At 35.2% G+C, this 23295-nt stretch overlaps 1 protein-coding gene across 5 annotated transcripts in view; it reads right to left on the reverse strand.

Annotated features, from left to right (window-relative positions):
• LOC125682097 (ovarian cancer G-protein coupled receptor 1-like) overlaps nucleotides 1-23295 on the reverse strand; it is a 169065-nt gene that overhangs the window by 104017 nt on the left and 41753 nt on the right. For 2 of the 5 annotated variants that reach the window (XM_056154413.1, XM_048922512.2), the window contains exon 3: nucleotides 18595-18809. The exons of the other annotated variants lie outside the window; for them this stretch is intronic. The gene's annotated coding sequence lies outside the window, so the exon portion shown is untranslated. The remainder of the gene's footprint in view (nucleotides 1-18594; nucleotides 18810-23295) is intronic. 5 annotated transcript variants of the gene reach the window in all.

Genomic DNA, 23295 nt, shown 5'->3' on the forward strand with positions numbered 1-23295 from the left:
TTATACACAGGTCATTGTTATAGTCATACATCATAGTACCGACAAACATTTTTTTTTATTTTTTAAAATAAGTTATTGAATGACGAACAATGACCAAACTGCAGATTGAACTTTATAGAGCCCCGTGGTAACATTACTTATATTTTTCAATGTATCAGAAAGGGTATGTTTCCGGTTAAGTTGGGTAAAATCCTTGACAAGCAATAAGATAACAACAAAAAATGGTGCTTAAATTGTCCGATTACGAAAACCTGTAGATGTGTGTGTGTGTGGGGGGGGGGGGGGGGGGGTAGTAGTCTGAAACTGTCTCAATTTCCCCTTCCGACTTCAATTTCTTAACTCGCGCAGTGGGTAGGTCGCTACAAGACTAAATACCTAGCTTTCATAGTACACCCTCTCCGATTCTACGTGCCTGTAATCAATATTTAAGGATGTAAAACCTCGGTGTCAAATGCAACTAGTTCATGAAAAAAGACTAATACCAATATAAACAGAAATGACTTAAGGATTATTTGCTTTTATTCATATACGCTATCGATTATTAAAATCTTTAATTGCTATATGAAATCATTTTTAAAATTTAGATGCATTAGATAATGAGAGAGAGAGAGAGAGCATTGGTAATCATTGATTATAATATTCATGAATGTATGCAGATACTGGAAGTTTAATACGTTCAGTATAAATCTTGAAAGTACAATTTCTTTCTGATTAATGATCCATCCCCTTTCATTGTGATTTTTTTTTTTATTTCCCATATTGTTTTCTTTACACATTAAATTTTTTCCGCTGGCACGGTTTAGAACCAATGAATGAGCTCCCCCCCCCCCTTTTTCTAAAACGATGTTACGTGCTTAGCTGTCTATCTCCCTCTCAGTCAAAAATAACATAATTAAAGTTATATATACTACAACATCATTGAATTTACTGGATAATTTTTCGATTTAACCTTCATAATACATGTTTATGCAAGCGGACTATCGAGGCTTCCCCCCCCCCCCCCCCCCCCCCATCTTCGCTAGCCAAGATTATTCGTCCACGAAGGCACAGTTGACCCAAAACCCGTTACGTCACCTACGTACAGACCTCTCCCATGTGACGCAGCACAATATACAGATTTGTATATTGTGAGTCCGCGATTATCAAATAAAGTTGGGTCTTTAATCATTGATCGTGACACAGGTAAAATTTGGGGGCGTTAACTTAAAGTTGGGTCTTTAACTGCTGGGGCAAGTTATACGCGAAGCGGATGATAAAAAAGCGTAAACTGACCCAAACCAGGTTATACTCGTATAATTTGCCCCAGAATTAAAGTCATTCCTTATAATTAATGCAGGAGACAAAGATACTTACCTTCGTTTATCAAAATGTACATAAACTCGGAAAAATACATCAACTGAGCCGCGCAATGATTCACTTATAGCAACAACGACGAAGCGTCTACATCTAGCTATAGAAGGTCGCCATCTTAACTCGTTGTCAATTTGTCTTAGTTCAACAGAGCCTAGCCTATTTATTAAATTATTGTATCGAAGGTGAAGTTTGTCATGACAGAAAATATGTGTAGACTATGCATGCAATGCGTATTTCGCTGCCCTTTAGAGATCGACTTTGAAGTCGCTCATCTCCGACAGATTGAGAAAATACGGGAAATTGTCGCATTGTTAGGCCTAGATCTACACAAAGTAAGTCTTCAAATATTAGAAAATGCAATAATTTGCGGCTTTTAACTCTGTGAAAAATTCTACAACATGAAAACTTGCATGCAAAGTTGTCACTAATAGTATCCAACACAAGAAAATATCTAAGCAAGCGACAAATCGCGATCCACATATCAATGTGATTGACGTCATGTGGTAAAATGTGACGTATGATTTTTTTTTTTTTGCTTTGTTGAAAGGCGGATCAGCAATGACACCCCCCCCCCTTTCCCCAGTGAGAAATGTATCTGAAAATCAACAGGACAATTCTTACTTGGTAAATCATTAATTCGAATATAATATCTTTGTTTTAATCTATTTTAAAATTATTCGATCATCATAATACAGAGAAAGATGATTTACAACAGTGATTAGCGTACAAGTAGCCTAGATGCTAATTGGCAACGAGAAAACAGTATACATGTGTATCAAACCGAAGTATCTTATTGTACACGTTGACTTTCTATTCCATAGAAGGCTGGAAACAGTGATGCGATGTTAATTTAGAGAGAGAAAAAATAGTTCCGGCTTCTGGTTGTCAAGGGGGTGTGTCCCCATACCAAACCAGGTTATACAAAAATAACCTGCGTTCCTCAATTGGAATTTGACCAATCAGAGACAAGGATACAATAAGAATTAAATGATAAACTGGTACCCTGTTGATCTTGCTTCTCTCGTGTACAACAGGTAAGCACCAATTTTTGACAACCAGGATTTGGGCTGTATCGTTATCTCACGCGTATAATGAGAGTTCATATCAAACAACAACGACGCTAACTTTGACGTCACAGTCGACTACATTACGTTACGAATATATACAGTGAAGTATAAAGCGCAAGCTTCGAGAAGGCTACAATGTACGTAAGCAATCGGAACCCCTCACCCTTTGCTTCATAAAAAGGAAGGAACGGAGTAAAGGGTGAAGTGTTCCGATTGCGTACGTAAGTTCTCGAAGCTAAGTAACGCCAATCGGAATTCCTCGAATGTCTCGCTCACTCCACATATATCTCCAATGTAATACGATGGCATCCATGAGTGAATTTGATGACGTACGTAACGTAGTGCAGTAGGCTGTGACGTCATATGCGTTAAAGACGTTTTGCAACGAGTGGGGGAATATAAATCCTGTCTGTTCTTACCAGTCTCTAGGTGTCGCTGCTCGCTAACACCTCTGTCAATGCCGACATTAAAAGATTTCTAGTGTAAACTTTTATACATTCATTTAACTTTGATCAATCAATTCATGGTGCAGACTTTTAAGATAAAATTGCTTTGCCGCTTGTAAACAAATTCTTTAAAAAATTTGATTTTAATAAAGCATATTTTCCCGATTTTGTGTGTTATATTAGGTACATTAATCATTTAAAATTCTTAAATCCCATTTCCGTTCCGTCTTCCGTTCCGTGTTTTAGCAACACCCTTTATCAAAATGTGATTTCTTTCGTTTGAGGAACAAATTAGACAGAACTCATTATCTACTTGGTACATGTAATAATAAGTAATGGATTATTCCGGATATTGTAAGTTTTCAATTTGAATGCCTGTATAGGTACATGTATGATCAGTCACGCGGTTCAATAGAGCGCAAATTAGCTCCTGGTTATCTTTATAGTACACCAAGATGTAGACTACAAATTTATAAAATCTCCTTCGTTCCAACAGTCATACAGGAATGGAACTCTTAACCTTTGGAGAAAAGGTAATCTGAACCTTTATCAAAATTTATAAAATCTACCAGTAACATTAAAAAATCACTCCCCTTTTATTTTTCATTCGGAGAGAGGCGCTTAAATAGTATACATACAAGACTTTGACAAAACTGCATTCTTAATTAAGATTTTTCCCGCTGCAATATCGTTGAGAGCCCTTTATGTACATGTGGATTAGTAGAGGATGACTATCATTATTTCTTTTCTTGTAGTAGGTACAGAAATGTCAGACATGTATTATTTAACAAAATATTCAGTATTGACAAACTTCAAATAGTGAACACACATCCATAAGCTCTATGTACTTTGGGGTGACACTTCTCCCAGCAACAAGGTGAAATAATTTCTGTTCTCTCTTATTCATACATTTATTAAACAAATTAAAGTAATCGATTTAATCATTAATCTAGTATTGTACATCAACCTATCATATATATTTTGAATGTTAGATGCCATGTCTAATACTGATTATTTCCTAGTATACTCATATCCATAATGTTAATTAATAATCATGCTTATTATGAAAAACTGTGTATTTATGTTATTATGTATATAGGGAGAGGTCGGTCTAAGGTCTTGTGCCCGAACCCTTTGTAATTATATTACAATAAAATACTTTCAAACCAAAACCAAACCAAATAGAATCGGTTCTAAATTAGGTAAGTCACACTTAAATTTTGTACTAATTCAACTTGTATCAGTATTTCTACATATTGTTATGTAAGAGTACATTGTATTGTTACAAAATTAAAACTGCTGCGTGTCGTTGCTAGCTAGTCCATTTAGTGTATTATGTTGTTTTATTACTGATCTAGTATCAGAAATGAATGAGTTTAAAGGAGAAAGAGTGGACTCTTCTGGCACAATATGTAAATTTCCTTTAGTTTGGCTTGCTTAGAAGCATGCAATTTCTGAGAAATTTTCATTACGTTACGAGTTATACTTTAGAAGTTTCATTCATTTTAATTAAAATAAATTCAGCAAATGATTTTCCTCTTTTTACAACACAATGAGGAGTCCACCATTTTAAATGCGACAAACAGAATATTACTATCCTCGAAAGAGTTGATTGCATGTGGCATCTAAATTGCCCCAAGCCAATGAAAAATTGCATTTCTGCTCAATTTTTTTTCTCCCGATCGGAATTCAGATGTGGAGAACATTTCTTAGTCACATGTGCTATACATCCATATTAATACAATGTCATAAATTATAAACTATTCACTAGTTGTTAGATATATGGTTAGGGAAATGAGCAGATGCAAAGTATACAAAACAGACACCAGTTATCTAACAATATTATTTTTCCACGTGATACTCAAATGACGACGTAAGTGAAAAGCTTAATCTATTTGCACCACAAGTACAAAATAACAGAGATATAGTGAACGATAAAAGTAAAGTTGTGAATGTATATCAAGTCAGGATCATCATCGTAAGAGTCAAATATTCTCAGTCAAGATTATCATCACTGTCGGAGTCAACAGCAGCCTTTAGAATGTTCGGACAGTCGCCGTGCGCCGTGGCATGAACAAAACTCGGTGCGGAGAAGGTGGTTCCGCAGTCGGCGACAATCACAGGGGCTAAGCCCGTTTTAACAACAGTTGATGCGGCTGAGGAAAAATAAGTCGTGTAACGTCTACACGAAGAACATTATTAAAATATGAGGAAGTAAGTAGCGTATAATTGATGTGAAATTTTAATTGACAAGTCCGAAATCTTCCATACTAGTCTGAATTTCGCTGCTGTCATAGGCGAGAAACGACTCCGTGACCCGGACCGGTAAATGTCCTAGTAAAAATAAACAAGTGAAATCGAGAGAACGATGACGTATATCTTTGTTATTTTAAGAACCAGTGACTTGAAATTTGGCATGCAAGTAGTTAAAACATTAATCTATGCAAGGAAAACGACAAACTACGCATAGCTGACCTAGTTTAAGATATTTTAGGCATTTGAAGCGAGTGGTTAGTTTTTTATCTGTGTCAGAGTTAGACCCCTTTCTATATTTATGGTATCACAGAGTTCGGGCCCAAAACGGGCTTAGCCCCTGTGGCGACAATTATTGGATTGTCGGCAGTCACAGTCTGTACAGTACATATGAGTGAGATTGCGGACTTCCACTGTAGCTGATTCTTTGGTATAAAGTACTGGTTCAAGCTGACCATCTGACATATACCATCTGTTGCCGTTCAGATTGCCAAAGTGACTTTAACACCAAATGCTGGTCTGGTACCTTGCTCTGAGGACATCCTGTAAGTATCTTCTGTTAGTGGCAAATGCGAGGCAGGTTAATTTGTTGTCGAGGCTCAGAAATACCAAAGCTGGTCCAGGGAAGAACATATCTTTGCTTTCGTTCCATACAATTTGAAGACACAAGAACGTGCAAATGACACATCTTGTTCAGCGTATGGTCAGTTTTTTAATCAACGCAAGCTACAGACAAACAAGGTGAGGTTACAGGGGTGTCAGCATTCAACGGTCTCGTTTAAAGTCTGTACATGTATTTCACAAATTCTATGGCTGTTATAATGATCTAGTTTGCCAATACAACCAATCATTGGGTCAAATGCTGTCTGACGTGTTTCATACCGATTGTTAGACCGTTCTTAGCACAGTGATTTTGGCTACGGATTACTTCGTTTACCCGATCAAGATATTGGGATCACGGCGGGTGTGACCGTTGGACAGGGGATACTTACTCCTCCCAGACACCTGATCCCACTTCTAATATATCCAGAGGTCCGTGTTTGCCCATCCCTCTAATTTCTATTCCCTATAGGAGTTATGAAGTTGATCACTCTTCGTTATCTTCACCTTTCATTTGCTTCCACGTTAGTTAGTATTCCAAATGTTGTCAGTGAATGAATGTCCTTTCCATCATGTTCCTGCAGTTTTGTGTCAGCAACGTGCTTTCCTATTTGGTGTAAACTGCTTGTGCTGTCACATTCCGTAATGTGCTGCTGGGAGACTTTCAAAGAACTTCACACCAAGATCTACTACAATGGAATGGACATGGATGTCGCGTTGTTTGTCGACTGTTATGGTCTGCCATCATGTACACAAAATAAGTGGGTATCTCATCACTGCAATTGCATAATAATACCAAAAAATAGATGTTTGTTTCCTGCTATCCGAGTTACATGTATCTGGACTCAAATCTGTTGACTTGGATTTGTTTCTGACCAAATTTCCGGACAAAAATTATTTCCGGATCGGAATGTGTTTTGATTTCAATCCGGGTTAGCTTATAAATCAAACAATAATAATTTTAAAACTTATCTATCTACCTGGAACTTTGCCTTGGTAACAGGAAACAAACACACACACATATATAATTATATATATATATATATATATATATATATATATATATATATATATATATATATATCTTTTTTGGCTCAACAGCACCAGACGGCCGTTTCACTAACCGATCGTAGATCGTAAACGTAGACTTAAATGTGAACGTAGCACGTAAGACCGTTTCACTAAAAGTTACGATTTGCGATTTACGATCAATATTGATCGTAACCCTACGAGTGGTTTAGGGCTATCGTAAGTGCTCCTACATGCACGTAAATGAGCAATATGGCCGCCATGCTGGCCCGCCTGAGATCATTTTGTGGTAGTATTTACATGACTGAGTTTGTTTATACTTTGTAGGAAGAAAACAATCACAATGACTTGCAGTCTGCTTTTGCACAAAAATATTGTACAGTCCGAGCCCGAACTCAAATCAATATTAGAGTTGTCCTTCTTTGTTACGCACACCCACAGAAATGCCAGTCTCACAGGGGTCAAGCCCGTTTTGGGCCCGGGCTCCAAAATGTCCGAAAAGAAACTTTTCTTTTCGGACATTTTGGATCAGCTCTTTGGACGAATAAGGCATGTCCTAATTCGCTCCACTTTTAACATTGATTGGCAAGCCTAAAGACCAAAAACATGTAGTCTGCGTTGTAAATACGTTTGTAGATTAGTGTAGTTGTAGTGCTAGATGTATTTATATATAGTTTTTGTTATTATGCTCTGTTGATATTGACCACATTATGTAATTCTTTTCGTTTGTCCTGAAGAAGGGACGGGGCGTCCCGAAAATTTGACAATCTCGTTGTTCGTGTCGTTGGTCATTTTAGTGCTTTATATATATATATATATATATATATATATATATATCCCTGATTTGATGCAGGATAAAATTTCCTATTCTTGTGTGTAATTTTATTTTCATTTTATTATTATTATTATTTTTTTTTTATCAATATCATTTCATTTTCTTATATTTTTTTTAATCCTTTGAACATAGTTTACTTGACATTTAAAATTCTAAAATGTAAATCTTTTATGTTATTTCTTATATCATTTTTTCCAAACTTTTAGTTACATGAAAGTCAATAAAAATTATCCTATCAATTGCGTTACACTAGAGATCGGGCTCAAAATTTCCATTATTTTTTGTTGACAACTTGTTTGGGTTACTGCAGACGATAAGAATATGTTTAAAACCTTTAACCATGAGGAAATAATGATTGAATATTTCTTTCCATGGTAGGATTAATTTTAAATCTACCTCCATAGAGAAAAGAGTTCTAAAAAGTCAGACGTAAATCGCAATCGTAAGTGTTACGACTACGATAGGTTTCGTGAAACGCTCGTATACGTGCTAGTCAAATGATCTTAAACGTAATCGTACGTTTACGATCTACGATCGGTTAGTGAAACGGCCGCCAGAACATCAGTATCATCTCTTTGAACAACCAGGTGATCATGAGTGGAAGACAGGTTGATGGCAAGAAGCAGCATTCTTGTATCCGCTTTTTCTTGGGAACTAAAAAGGCTTTGAATGGTAGCTGCCTCTGTGGGTGTGACAAGTTTAGCTATATGTCCTTCATGAACCCCTCCAAGAACAATTATTCTCTGATTTTCTTATGGCATACTATGTGCAACACTGACATGTGGTCAGAGAAAGGCAACATGGACAGCTATGCTTCCTTATACTTTCAGGAAGCGTTGGTAATTCGGAACTTGACGATTTGCTTGGATAACGTATTTAACTTGCTGTGTTTCTCCGGGCCTGTTTCGTTTAGCTGCCTACACACTAAGCTTATGGTCATATCTGTCAAATTCAACAGCCATGTACTGATTCTACACATTGATTTCTGTCAAAGGAGTTCATCATAAACTTCAGCAAGACACCAATATGTCGAGAAATGTGACAGTGTCCTTAATCCCTTGTATCAATGACATTCCATTCAGTATGTTTGCTAATGATACCATTCCACTGAATTAGCCAGTGTTGCAATATACTGATGCCTTTAGCTTCTTTGCTAGGCCTGACTTTATAGTTTTTTCATGTTCCCTTCGTCACAGAAGAACGAAGGAGATATTGTGGACAGCTCATATCTAAGAACGTCTTCGGGGTTGACTTCTCGCACTTGCAATCGGCGAAAGAGGACCACTGAGTCTTATTTACAGGCTTTGTTATATCGGTAATGGTTCTGACTTCCAGTTTCGCCTCTATGTCCCAATATGAACACACATTAATGAATATCCACAAACATGCAAAGTCAGCTAAACTGTAAATTCTTGATTTAAAATCGTTGCTTATACAGTGCCACGTGGTACCATGTTAATTATACATAACCCTGTAAGTATTACATAATGTATATGTAAACTCACATGTCCTAATCTGTGCACATTTAAGTTAGTTGTGCATATCATATTTAACCACTTTAACTTATATATAATTGCCATAGAATAACCTTTCTGCCATTTTATGCAAATCTACGTGGTTTCTCAAATTTGGGGAGGGGGGTAACATTTTGCTGTTTTACAGTCTAATAGATTATGCTACACAAATATACTCTATACCATTCGACAGAGGAGTAAATGAGCAAAACTTTTGATGTGTAGTATATGCAACCTCTTTCATAAATGGGTCTGTCAGATGCAAGAAATGAGGGGACGCGGAACGAAAAATGAAGATTGTTTGACAATTTTCGTCCATATATCTTTCATTATTCAAAAAAAACGTGCACAGTATTGGCATATAAAAGGCATGATGCAATCTACTGGATCAGGCTGCATGGTTTAGAACCGACTTTGTTTGATTTCCTGCATAAAGTCGGCCATAAATGTACAAAATGTACTTTCTATTTTTTCACACTTTGACTTTGCGACAGAAAATCCAAATTTAGGCCAAGTCAAACACATCTGATCAGACTACAACCACTATTTCCATAATCTAGACAAAATTCTGCATCAAATCATATAGGTTGTATTTTGTTCTACCCTAGGTTGGGGTTACTCCTCTTTTTAAGCCTCTTTTGAGAAATGACTACAGCACTATTAGAACATTTCTTAGTTAAGACAAACTCAATAAATAATATTGACCATGACACGCATTATGCATAATTGTTCAACTTTCCTGTCCTTTGATTTTTGTCTACACTCAGTATTTTCTATCCACTTAATGAAAGGTGTTGCAGGCCATTCATGTTTAAATATTGAATTATCTGTTTGGACCTTTGTTGTCAGTGTACAGCGACGTTAATTCAAGCCCTGCAATCAATTTCCAGTGTAAACATCTGTTCATTTTACCGAACGTATTTATTTCAACCTCATCATGGTATTGCTAGGAAAGCATGATTGATATTTTGTGCCTTCCAAGATTGTAGAATTTTGCCAATTCTTTGAGGGAACTACAAAGGATATTACGCAATCCGCATGCTGTGTCTAAAAGCACCAATATGTTAATAAAAATTGCTTGATTTGCTCCATATCGTAGATTAAATGGTGATTAATCAGTGTGTGTTGTTAGGGAAAATTCTAAGCACATGAAAGTATTACAATTGATAAGTTTTTATCATGATTTTGAAATAATGATAAGGGTCGAATGTTGCTTCTATAAAATTAATTCATATGGAATCTTTGAGATTTGTCTTACATTTTATTTTCAGACTTCAATTTTTACGTAACGAAAACATGATCTTTTAATGTGATGTCAGAAAGAAAGCATTTCATCAATTGTCAGCCGTCGTTTGTCTCAAGGAAAATTTCAATTTTGGTGTTGTCAGAAACATCGAACACATTGGAGAATCATCTATTTCTACCTTGTAGTTTCAATACGAATCATGTTCTCCAAAGCGCTCCCTCTATGCAAAAAGGAAATTGGTGCAAAAATTGCAAAAATCATCGAAAGTTTTATTTCAAAATTCAGAGAAAAGTTCCAATGTCTTTCAGTTGTGAAGTGAGACCCCAAAAGAATGGGTTTTTTTTTTTCTTTTGCTTTACCAAGGACATTGACCTAAGCTAAATGGCCTGGAACTAAGGTCTGGGTATATCGATAGTATTGAATGTCTTTTTAAAAAAAACTTAAGTTCTCAATAGATACAAGTGTAGGTAGAAGAACACATATCCAAATTATCAGACCTATGCTTTATTTTTCTGGAATAGCTGCTCTTCATACGATGTAGACAATCTCCCAAAAGTACTAGTTAGTACGATTAATCACCGGTATAATCGTAACTGGTTTTTTATTCCATTTCTAAGGAATTCTTTATTCCGAAACAGGATGGGAATCTTTTAAATAAAAATCGGCGCTATTGAACAAAAATTATTATTACATTTTGTTGTTGTAAAATTCATACAGGTGAAGTACCGGGTTATTTACGGGAAATCATTCCGAGGAAAGAATCTTGACACTTGTAACCAAGATTCTGTTAATTTTTAAGATAATTTTCACTAGCTGCAGAACTGTAGCTCTCTGAAAAATATTGGAATAGATCAGTGAGCTACAGATTCACCCCTTATAAAAACCTTTAATTTACGGCGCAGAAAAAAAAATGCGCAAGGTTAAGGCCTTATATTGCTGCATTCTTGTATCTTTGTCTCATAAATTTGCATCTTTGTCTCATAAATTTGATATAAAAAAATTCTTAACATATTTTCCAACTATATCTGTGTCCAAATACACCTTTAAAATATTCATTAAAGCCCAAACGACCCGAAAACTCACAGCTTCAAATGATTTAGTTTGTTGACGTAACAAGGTAAAATGTGCCATTTGAAGTTAAATTTGTGTCTGTGTAAAATTAGGATGCTTTGAATTACAACACTAACATTTCACTTTGTTTGTAAACACAAACATAAACATTTTGTAAAAATGTTGTTTACATATCACAGAGTAAGTCTGAAATATTGTCCTTATCCTTGCATTAAGATAGTCCAAATTTTGGTTGTCTTTTAATGAGCTATATTCTTAATGTTTAACATCAAAAATGAAAAGAAAAAAAAGAATATATATTCTTTAAAAAAAATGTGAACCAGCTTAGAAGAGAGGAACTAGTTTCAAATCCTTTTGATGTATATCAATAAAATACATGCATGTTCAAAGTAAGGCCTCGACACATTCTCTTGTCATACATATATGCACATGTAATCTTTCAGCCAAATATGGGCTTTTAATATGTTTTACAAAGTAATGGTCCCGACAAAGATTTCAAACTATTGACAATGGTCCAACCATACGGTATGATCATAAACAATATTTGTGTGAAGTACCTTAATCCCAAAGTTGTGTCCAAAAAACTTTAAATCAAACTTTTTTGTACTTTGGTCACATTGACAACATGGTTTTGATTAAAAAGCCAAATCCTGCATTTTTTAAACACATTTTCAACAATAAAAAATAATTTTTTTGTGTAGCGATCCACTTTTACATTAACATTGGTGTTTGATCAAATAATAGAAAATCCCTCGTAAACAGCAAATTCCTACTGCATTTGATCTTGGGTAGCCTATGACCTTTTAAAACAAACTTTTTAAAATGCTGTGTTTAGGTGGGATTTTCTACTATTTGATCAAACAGCAATATAAATCAGTCATCAAAACATGCAATGCACCGATATGAGGACGTTTTTGAAGGGTTTCAATTTTTGGGTAATGTTTTTCCATTAAATTTTCAAGATTTGTGAATAATGCAAAAATAAAATTGGTTTCATAGGAATTTTTCGTGGTAAACATGGGTTTTAGCAATACTAAAACTAATCCAAATAGTTTTGAAAAATTCTATATATTTTCACAGAGACCCAGTTAAACTGCAAGAAAATGGTTATGTAGAAGCTAAGCATAGCTGCAGCATATTATACTTTATGTTCTGGTCTTCATAATATCACCAAATGCACACTCGTACCTTGAGAATAATGAATGGCCTTGTCACAACATTTTGTGGTCCCAGATCCTTTTACAAAAAAGTTTAAAGACCGAAAATAATTGAACTTGCGTAATGCATAATAATAATAATAATGATAATAATAATAATAATAGATCCTTTAATTAGACAGGATAGTACAATTAGTATCTAATGACTAGTTTACATTGTGGTCCTGTATAAAACATGTTCACAGACAGATAAATAAGAGAATAGAAAAAATAGATAACAGTAGCTAAGTACTTCGTCACTAGCTTGAAAATACGGATGTATATTTAATTGCTGTTATAAAATTTAGAAAGTCATTTCAAAATTAAGGATTATCTCCCTCACGCATAGCTCTTATCCTTAGAGGAATTTGACTCCACTTTTTTGGCACACTGTTTTACCCTATAATAGCTCTAAAACTCCATTGTTATTTCGGATTTCAAACATTTCGGTTGAGCATCACTGAAGAGACATTATTTGTCGAAATGCGCATCTGATGCATCGAAATTGGTACCGTATAAGTTTTACATTATGACCCCTGGGTCGAGGCCTCTGCTGGTGGACTGTTAGTCCCCGAGGGTCTCTACAGCCCAGTAGCTAAGTACTTCGTTACTAGCTTGAAAATACGGATGTATATTTAATTGGTTATAAAATTTAGAAATTCATTTCAAAATTAAGGATTATCTCCCTCACGCATAGCTCTTATCCTTAGAGAAATTTGACTTCACTTTTTTGCCACACTGTTTTACCCTATAATAGCTCTAAAACTCCATTGTTATTTCGGATTTCAAACATTTCGGTTGAGCATCACTGAAGAGACATTATTTGTCGAAATGTGCATCTGGTGCATCAAAATTGGTACCGTATAAGTTTTACATGCACGATATCACTGGGGAAAAATAAACATATCTTTATATCACTTGTTTGAGTTATAATGCTGCAGATATGCTGATTTAAAAGATTACCGTTTATGATATTCAGTTCGAACTTTTGGTAAATATAAAATGCCACTATCGCTACTTCTTGGTGTTCTAGAACTAACTTGGCTGACAAAACTAAAAACATTCAATCATACATTCTGGTGCCATGTTTTTAAGAACCTTGAAAGCAAGCACTAGCTTTCTATATATAAAATAATCATGAACAGGCATCCATTTTTAAAAGAACACTAAAAATATCAACCGTAGACATCTGAGTTACTTTCACATTCAATATAATTCTGGCTGCCCTTTTCTGTAATTCAAAAAGCCTGTCAATAATAACCCTGTTTTGGGCTGATCACCAAACTGTGTAACAATAATTAAAATGAGGAAATATAACAGTGTCATAAATTTTCAATAATGCTGCATTTGACATAAAAGTTTGCAGACGAAGTAAAATACCTATTTTCTATGAAAGCATCAATGTGTACAGACCAAGTATCTATTTGTACACCGAGAAGTTTGGCCGTTTTAACAGTATCTGAAGCAATATCTCCAACTTTGATACACATATTTCTACACTTTGAGAGTTTTAGTGCGGTGCCAATACTACATACATTGTTGATTCACAGATACTTTGCAAATATGAGTACATGTACGTTTCCTATGCTTCAGGATTCATAGAAATAATTGACAAACTTGAAATCAACCAGTCGTACTTTTCAGTATATATTTGTAAAAAAAAAAATTATAATATTTGGTGCATTTTTAGCTCAAACATGCATAGAACTTTGCAAAGATATGGGATTTCTAAAGCTCAAAACTAATACTCCGTTCGTCGTATTAGATGTATCCTAGATAATCCGACAGGCGGGGATCCGTTAAGAATTGGTTTAAAGTGTACGAATCTGAGATAATACGACAGCCGTTAACGTACAAGTCGAAGATAATACGTCAGACGGTGGTCGTTGAAAATCGGCTTAGAACGTACGAGTCAGAGATAAAACATACGAGTTTAAGATATTGCGTCAGACGGTAATCGTTAACAATTGATTTAGAATGTACGAGTCCGAGATAATATGAACGTAATTATAACCCAACAAAATGAAAGGATGACGTTTTATCTTAAGCAAATTTTGTAATACACGTATTACAATATATGTATGTTTTCAACAATATTTATGTACAACACTTGAAAGGTCACTCTCGTCAGTGAAAAATTACGGCTTGCCAAAGATCTGTCATGCAGGAAAATGGGTTCTAAATGTATTCCTAATTGGCGCTTATCTTTGCAAGAAAGGTGACAATTAAATACGGAAAGTTCTCTTAAACTGGGGTTATAAAACTGGACACACTTAGCCCTTTGGGGAATCGCTCAGTTCAATCTGTATGACTATGTGCAATCAACTGATGAATAAAATTGTGTCTCGTTAGCGTCGTGCAACAATGCAGAAATGGTTCTAGGACACATTTCTCAAATATGGTAACTTTTTAAAACAATTATCCGATAATAATTCATTTCATCTTACATTCCATGCATGCGATATTTGGCCATGCAGAGTTCCTGGAAAATCAAGGAAATTTACAACCATTCTATATAGTTATGAGACAGTTTAGAGATTTCTGCATGATCTGTCTGCGATGTAGCCCCAAATTAAGAAAACGAACTCGACAACTCTTTATACTAACTCTTTATACTAATTAGATGTGTGACGTTCTGGTGGGCGACAGAGGACAAATAATTTTGTACGTTGGCGACATTTTCTTAATTGAAAACGGGACTTTATTACTTCCGACATTGATTTAGATTTGGCAGATATAGCAAATCAACCTATGCAAAGGCTGCCAATTTCTAATCAGTTCGTTGATTATGCATCAGCCAAATGATTCACTCTAATATTACTTAAAAGTGTTTACTATTGTGACATGCTGTCGTCGTTTGTGAGGATTAAGACCTCTGATTTCCCGTCAATTCCATTTTTAGTTCCGTATTTCTACATTTTCTGGTCTTCAGATGCTTTTTATTTTAAATAAAGATTTTCAACAACAACAACCAAAAAAAAAAAAAAGTAATGAAATTCTGTACTGTTGTTTAGTAAACTTTTTATTGTCAAAGCCCTGACATTTCCGGAATGTTTTAGCGATTTACAGATTACAGTCATATAGGGCCTTCTAAGTAAAAACAAGCCGAAAAAACATCAATCGTATCAATGAAATTCAATTAATTCTCATACTGTATTAAACAACATAGAGAAGATATACATATACACACAATGTTAAACAAAGAATTCAGTTGATGCAATGCATGCAAGAGTGTACAGTTTATATTGTTTTAACCTGGATGGGTAACTCTCTTGTGAATTCTATTTATGTTTTTGGAAAACATAATATATCATATTAGATATAGTATCATATTAGATAAGTTTTTAAATGAAAACAAGTTAAATTTTTTTATGACATTTGGTATGTTTGTATATTTGGAAGGTAAATAAAATTTTCTCTACTATCACTAGGAGCTGAACAAGTCATGATATAATGAAACTCATCCCCAACCTCATTTTCACAATAAGTACAAATTCTCTGATTTCTGGGCACACTATTTCATCTGCCTGTCTCAATAGGTAATCTGATGTTACTTGTTCTAAATCTTGCTAATGTAAGAATATTTTTTGGTACATTGGCTTTTAGTAAAAATACTATTTGTAAATAAATGAAAGAAAGCAGAGGTGAGCAAGCTCACAAACCCCACGTTCTAACATTGCTCGACAATGCCTCACATAATAAATGGTAATGTTATGCAGTACTGCAAGAATAGGACAGACGGACTCAAAATTCTAAGTTCAATAGGGGCATAATTCCCAGAAAACTTATTGAATCAGAATGTTCTGGGAATATGCACATATACACAGTGTTTTCTTATTAACTACAAAGTTTCACGAAATTCTGCTGAGCGGTCTCAGAGGAGTTGCGTTGAAAAGAACAGGACAGACGGGCTCGAAATTCTGAGTTCAAAGGGGGCATAACTCCCAGAAAAATTATTGAATCAGAATTTCCTGGGAATATGCACATGTACACAGTGTGTCCTTATTAACTATAAAGTTTCACGAAATTTTGTTGAGAGGTCTCAGAGGAGTTGCGCTGACAAGAACAGGACAGACGGACTTGAGATTCAGGATAGACAGGCTCTAAATTCTAAGTTCAAAAAGGGCATAACTCTAAGAAAATTTATTGAATCAGAATTTCCTGGAAATATGCACATTCAAACAGTGTGTCCCTCTTAACTACAAAGTTTCACGAAATTCTGTTGAGCAGTCTCAGAGTAGTTGCGCTGACAAGAACAGGACAGACGGACTCGAAATTCTAAGTTCAAAAGGGGCATAACGCCCAGAAAAATTATCTAATCAAAATTTCCTAGGAATATGCACATCTATATTGTGTGTCCTTTTTAACTACAAAGTTTCACGAAATTCTATTAAGCGGTTGCAGAGGAGTTGCGCTGATAAAATAAGGGACTGCAGGATTGACGGACTGGTAAATAATATTATACCCTTCGCAACTTCGTTCATAAAGAACACATTTTCCTGATGTATTACATTCAGAAACCCATTTCTGTTGAAATTGATCATTCAGAGTTTGTTTAATAATACTAATCAACCATTGTTCATTTTCTGCTGTTTGTAATATCAAGATATAGTTTAAACCACATTCTTGTAAAATATCGAAACGTGTAAAACAGATAACATCTTTTGGAGGGGGTGAAGGGAGTCTAAATATCATGAAACAAATACTTCCCCTACGTAAAAAGTTCATTGAGTCACACATACTCGTATATATCGTCAAAATAAAACGATCTGTTTGCAGAGAGACTTCGATAACATTTTGTTGACACAAAGAAGTTTTCTTAAAAAACTACATCCCTGAAAAAATTCGTACAAATTCAAATCTTTCATATTATTGTTAAAAATCCAAAGCCAGTATGAAATAGATCTATGCAGTTGTACTGGCATTTTTCTTCGCTTTCCTGTTGTTCTTTTAATTCTTTACAAGAATCTCGAGAATTTTGCTTGTGCACGCCATTGGGAATTTCGAGCAAATAATCAAATCGATTAGGTGGATCTGGTCGAAAAATAATGTACATTAAGGGATAAAGTCCCTCACAGAAATAGCTGCCGTAATCTAGTTGCGCTATTCTTGCTGAATGATTCTGAATGAGACATGGAAATCTCTCAGATTGCTAAATTTATTACAGTCGCTAGTGACAGCGCAACGCGTACGTACATTGAGTTTCAGATAAGTCTGCTGCTATTCATTTGTATATTTTCTTAGTGCGTGTATATAATATTTGTTTGCCGACGCGCAAACTGAACGTTCATATTGTATTACATTTTGAGAGCAAGGTCTTAATGTTAAAACATGTACAGCTGCTTCCAATCTGGTCTTTGTATTTAAACAACGGTTTGTATCGTGAAATCGAAGCGAGAACAACACGAGATAGTTGGAAATTTCCATTACTATGCTATGCATAGACGTATATTATTCCCAAAAGGGTGTTGCTAAAACGCGGAACGGAAGACGGAACGGAACGGAAAATATTGTATGCAATAATGTTATGAGGAGGTCAGTATAGTGCAAAATAAAAGGTTTATCATGAACAAGGGAAGCAGAAATTACAAAGGGAGCGGAAAATCATCCAAAGAATCCATCGTTCCATATTCTTCATACTAATGCATATTTATTTTAAAATCATTAACTTACCATGAAAATATTGATAAAGAAATATATAATCATACTGAAAAAACTTGAATTTTAAAATTTTATATCCAATAAACAACCCCCCCCCCACCTTAAAAAAAAACATTGTATAAGATAAAATAATTTTTTCAACAATTTCCTCCAAACATAGCCTTCTTAAATCGAACTTACTTTTATTCGCAATTTAGTTCTACACCTGGTATAATACATGTATGTATTCATGTATTACATCAAATTTTAAAGCGAACGAGTCCGGTGTGTATAAATTGTTTGCCTCATTTGGGATGAATTTATGTGAAAGTTTGTACATTTACCAATGCGGAAGGTCGGGGTTCGAATCCCGGCCGCGACAGACCTAAGTCGTTAAAACAGGTATAGTCCCAGTTCCATCGCCAAACGCTCGACATCAGGTGTGAATGTCACAGGTCCTCGGAGAACGGATGTCTCGTATCACAGTATCACAGTAGATGGGACCAGCTAAAGAACCCTCACTGATTCTTCCCATAGGTGTCGCTGCTCGCTAACACACCTGTCAATGCCGACATTTTAAAATTCTTATAAACGCTTTGTAAATTCTTATACAAACGTCTAACTTCGCTTAATCAATTCATGATGCAGAATTTTAAGATGAAATTGTTTTACAGCTTATAAACAAATTCCCAAAATTTTGTTTTCAATCATAATAAAGTATTTTCTTCTGATTTTTGGTGTTGTCTTAGCTACATTAATAATTTTAATTCTTTAAAAGGACGACAGACCTAATTCGAAATTTTGCACTTATGCGCAGAAAGCCGCGCACATCGCTATTTACAGTCTCCGTGCATTGTGACGTCGCTGCAATTGTTTCATCACATTATGAACATGCGAAATTTACGAACTGAACTTGAGACTGTATATTTCTTTCATTATACAAGTAATACATCTTGTTTTAATTCATATTTGATATGCATTCTTCAATAAAGTCGATTTATAGAATTTCCGTAACTTTTGTATCTGTGAATCCGTGACTTTAAAAAATCTGTCCGTGATTCTTCCGTGTTTTATGTGTAATTTCTGGGATCCCGTAATTGTCCGTGTTTTTACAACCTCCCGCCCATATGCCATGAATCAAACTGTCATAGGTATGCACAACGAAGTAAAAAAAAAAAATATAGACTCTTTTGTTATTAAAATTTTACTTCTGAATATATCTTATATCATGAATATTCTTATTAATATCAATTACTGTATTACTCTATAAACAATTAACGATTTACGGCATGCACCAGAAGCGTATTATTGTGGAATCATTAGAATTCGTGGTGGTTCAATTTTCGTGGAATTCGTGGGTACCCCTCACCCACGAATTTAAATGATTCTACAGTACTCAAAAACCGACGATAATTTCTATTTACAACCAACTGCGGAAAACAGTAGAATTATGTTTTGAAATCTTTCGACCATCCATTAAAACGACACAGAAAAAATGACTAAAACCGTATCAATCAACAACAACCGAAGAACAGAGGCAGGGCCGGGGGTAGTTTCTCTCTCGGCTGACAATAAACACGCTATCGCCCCTACCCATTGGATAGATATTTTATTATTATACCAAAGCAGAATACTTCTTCTTCCGACAACAAAGCAAATCGTCCCGTCATAATGTTGGGAACAGCTGCTATAGTTGTGACGTTGAATACGCCGCTGGGCTTTGTATTTGACGTCATAATGCCGAATTGCGCGGAAAATCGATGCTGCCGTTGAATAGTTTGAAGACTATCACCCTAGAGCAACCGATCACACGGCAGAGATACATATATTTTGGCGAAAATAGTCGGCTTTTCGTCATCTTTTGATATAGAGAAAAATACATTCAGGTAGAATAATGCTTTAGTTACTCATGTCTGAGATCGCAATTGCCAATCAACATGTCATAGTACCACGTAATACATAAACATGTATATATTATGCATTTACATTCAATACAAGTACAAGAAATGTCAGAATTCCTTTATTAAGATAAATTTATACTACTCTTAAGCTTATAAAAATGTTTCAGGGAATAAAAGTCCATTTTGTTTTTGAGAGTGTTCATCAGAAAAATCTTATAAATGATTATGACAGTTGAAGTACATGTTAGATCCTATCTTGAAACTGTCCGATAAGTCATGTACAATGTACTTGGTCTCTTATCAATATAAAATATGTATGCTTTTATTCAAACATTTGAACTTTTTAAATTTATTTAGAAAGGTTAAAGATTATGAAAATGAAAACAAAATGTGCACATTACATATACACTATATACAAATCCGTTGTCTTAAGCTGCATACTGAGCTCTATATCGGATTTATTGAATTTGTGATAGTTCATATATTACATATTTTGACACCACCCCTGGAATATTATGCAATGACTCAGTGTTTACATATGATTGGTGAACTTTTTCTTAATCCATATGATTATTTAGTATAAAGAAAAAGTATGAAACTACAAGTAGAAAACCTATCCATTTCTTATTTAATGACATTTTCCTTGAAAACTGGCCAAAAATCGTCCTTTGACATGCTCCCCTTAAAAAGAATTGCCCGATGACCCATACTTTTTTTCTTACAATTAGTAAGCTAATTGTCTTTTTAAAATCATTTTTTAATTTGGATTAAAACTCTATTGTAGAATTTTTTTAATTTTAACTTTTATATTGCACATTGGAAATTTCCCTATATTTCCTTTGCAATTACGACTACTTCATAGCCAACTTTTAAAACGCCCCCCCCCCCCCCCCCCCCCCCCGAATTCATCACGTCGAAGAACTCTAACTGTATATGTGAGGGTTTATGTCATACAACTTTTCGCTTCGCCAACTTTGTCACGGCTACAAGTCGAACCCGACAATAAATTACTCGCATTTTACTCGCATGATACGGTTTATTCACGGCGTCATGTGACCAAGATCTGACCAATTAGATTTCAACAATTTTGTCTAAGGTGTGATAAAGACCCCCCCCCCCCCCCACCCCCACCCCCCCCCCCCCCCCCCCCCACCCTCACACACACACACATTTACAGTTAGAGGTCTTCGACTGATAAATTCGTTACACAGTTAGTTAGTGACTTACTTAGCTTCGCCTCACCCGATACAGGTTTTCTTTTCTTTTTCCGTATTTGCCTCGCCCGATACGGGTTTTCTTTTCACATCATGTATTTTTCCGTATCAGATCACTAACTAACTGTGTAACTAATGCTATTTACCCAACACGCCTGTGTCATATTTATGAAAGACATATACGAACTGAAAACTGTTTAGTAGCCATGTTAGGTTGCTAGTCAATTCGAACATCGTGTTATTCTAAACACAAATAATCAGTTTAAATGAAAAAGATGTAGCTCCTCTAGACGTAAAATAAATTCTTGAGTATTAATACTTATGATAAGAGAACACTAAACTTAAATCAATATTCTGCACACAAAAAAACCCAAAAAACATTTTTAACCGATGTATGTACATGCATGTGTTGAAGTATTTTATCCATAATATTTGTGGGGAAATGGTTAAAATGATGCATTAACGTTACTGTTCGTAATATAGAGCGATATTATTGAAACATATAATCATGGATAGCAACGGTATTTGAATTGACTGGCTCATGTCAATGTACCATTTGAAATCTAGATGAGCATCGCGGGGGTATTAGTCATGTTTGGAAAGGTCTTAACAAGTAGGAATCTTAATACGATGTTAACCGAGTGTGGAATAAACTACATAACTATTATGTAGAATGGACAGGTTGTGTGGGGGTAGGTGTGGGGGTAGGTGTGGGGGTGGGTGGGTGGGTGGGTGGGTGGATGCGTGCGTGCGTTTTAAAAATTTTCATAATCTCGTAGACCTGTACATGTATATGTGATCTCACTCGGACACTGTAGAAGCTGTATATTTTGAGAGATGTGATTCCACTACTAGTAATGGAAATGTTTTTCTTTCCGTTTGCCACAAGGGGAAAAGTATTCAGAAATGAGATTTGGATTGCTGATTTGAAATGCAGTTTCCAAACTTTTATGATCAAGTTAGCTTTCTTTCATAATCATTAGAAATGTTCCCGGCATCACAAGAGCTTGCCTGACTTTGTAACATTTCATTTTTACAAACCATGAAAACACAAACAAGGATACTAGGATTGCATCCTGCGGGAAATTTTCAACAATTCAGTTATCGATGATTAAGATAATGGAAAGTTTGCATAAATGCAAGCAATACATTCGAAACTTACAATGCTATGTTGAACTCTTCTTTTAACTTTCCCGACCCGAATTCCTGTAGCCAATCTGGTCCGGTGGTGCGCACACACGCACGCACGCACGCACGCGTGCGTGCGTGCGTGTGCGTGTGCGTGTGTGTGTGTGAGTACAAATCTCTTATTTATTTCTTATGGGTTTTTTTCATTTTTCGTTTGATTAAATTTTTGACAAGTTTAGTAAATATTCTTTTGTCGGATTGAGTAGGACTTCTACTGCGCATCGGATTGAGTTGATTTTCTTATGCGCATTGGATTGCGTTAATATTTTTGTAACGCTAAATTTCATTTGTCATTAAGTATTACCCAATAGTCACGATTCACCTTTAATTATAAGTTACCGTTGCTGCTATATATATATATGTGTGTGTGTGTGTGTGTGTGTGTGTGTGTGTGTTTACGATGGGATTGTAATGCTAATTGCTTTTTAAAGAAATAAATTTCATAAATATTTTTGAAAATACATGAGGGTATGACCTGCGAATTTCCACATCGCCATAGTTCCTGAAGCGCTTCATGAAAAGTGTGCTGGCGTAAGTAAGTAAATTTTTATTTAAAGTCGGTACTTCATACATTCAACAAGTCAACACAAGCTCTGTAGAGCTTTTTAACAGACAATAAAAAGTTGTACAAAGTGTTGCAGTTAAATCATATCATTGTTTACAACAGCAATGCATTCATGAAGAAATGACTATCATTATAATTTGTAAAGATATCAAAGACAAAATACGTTGGATATGTAAA

The sequence above is a fragment of the Ostrea edulis genome, chromosome 2, assembly GCF_947568905.1.
Source record: "Ostrea edulis chromosome 2, xbOstEdul1.1, whole genome shotgun sequence".
NCBI lineage: Eukaryota > Metazoa > Mollusca > Bivalvia > Ostreida > Ostreidae > Ostrea > Ostrea edulis.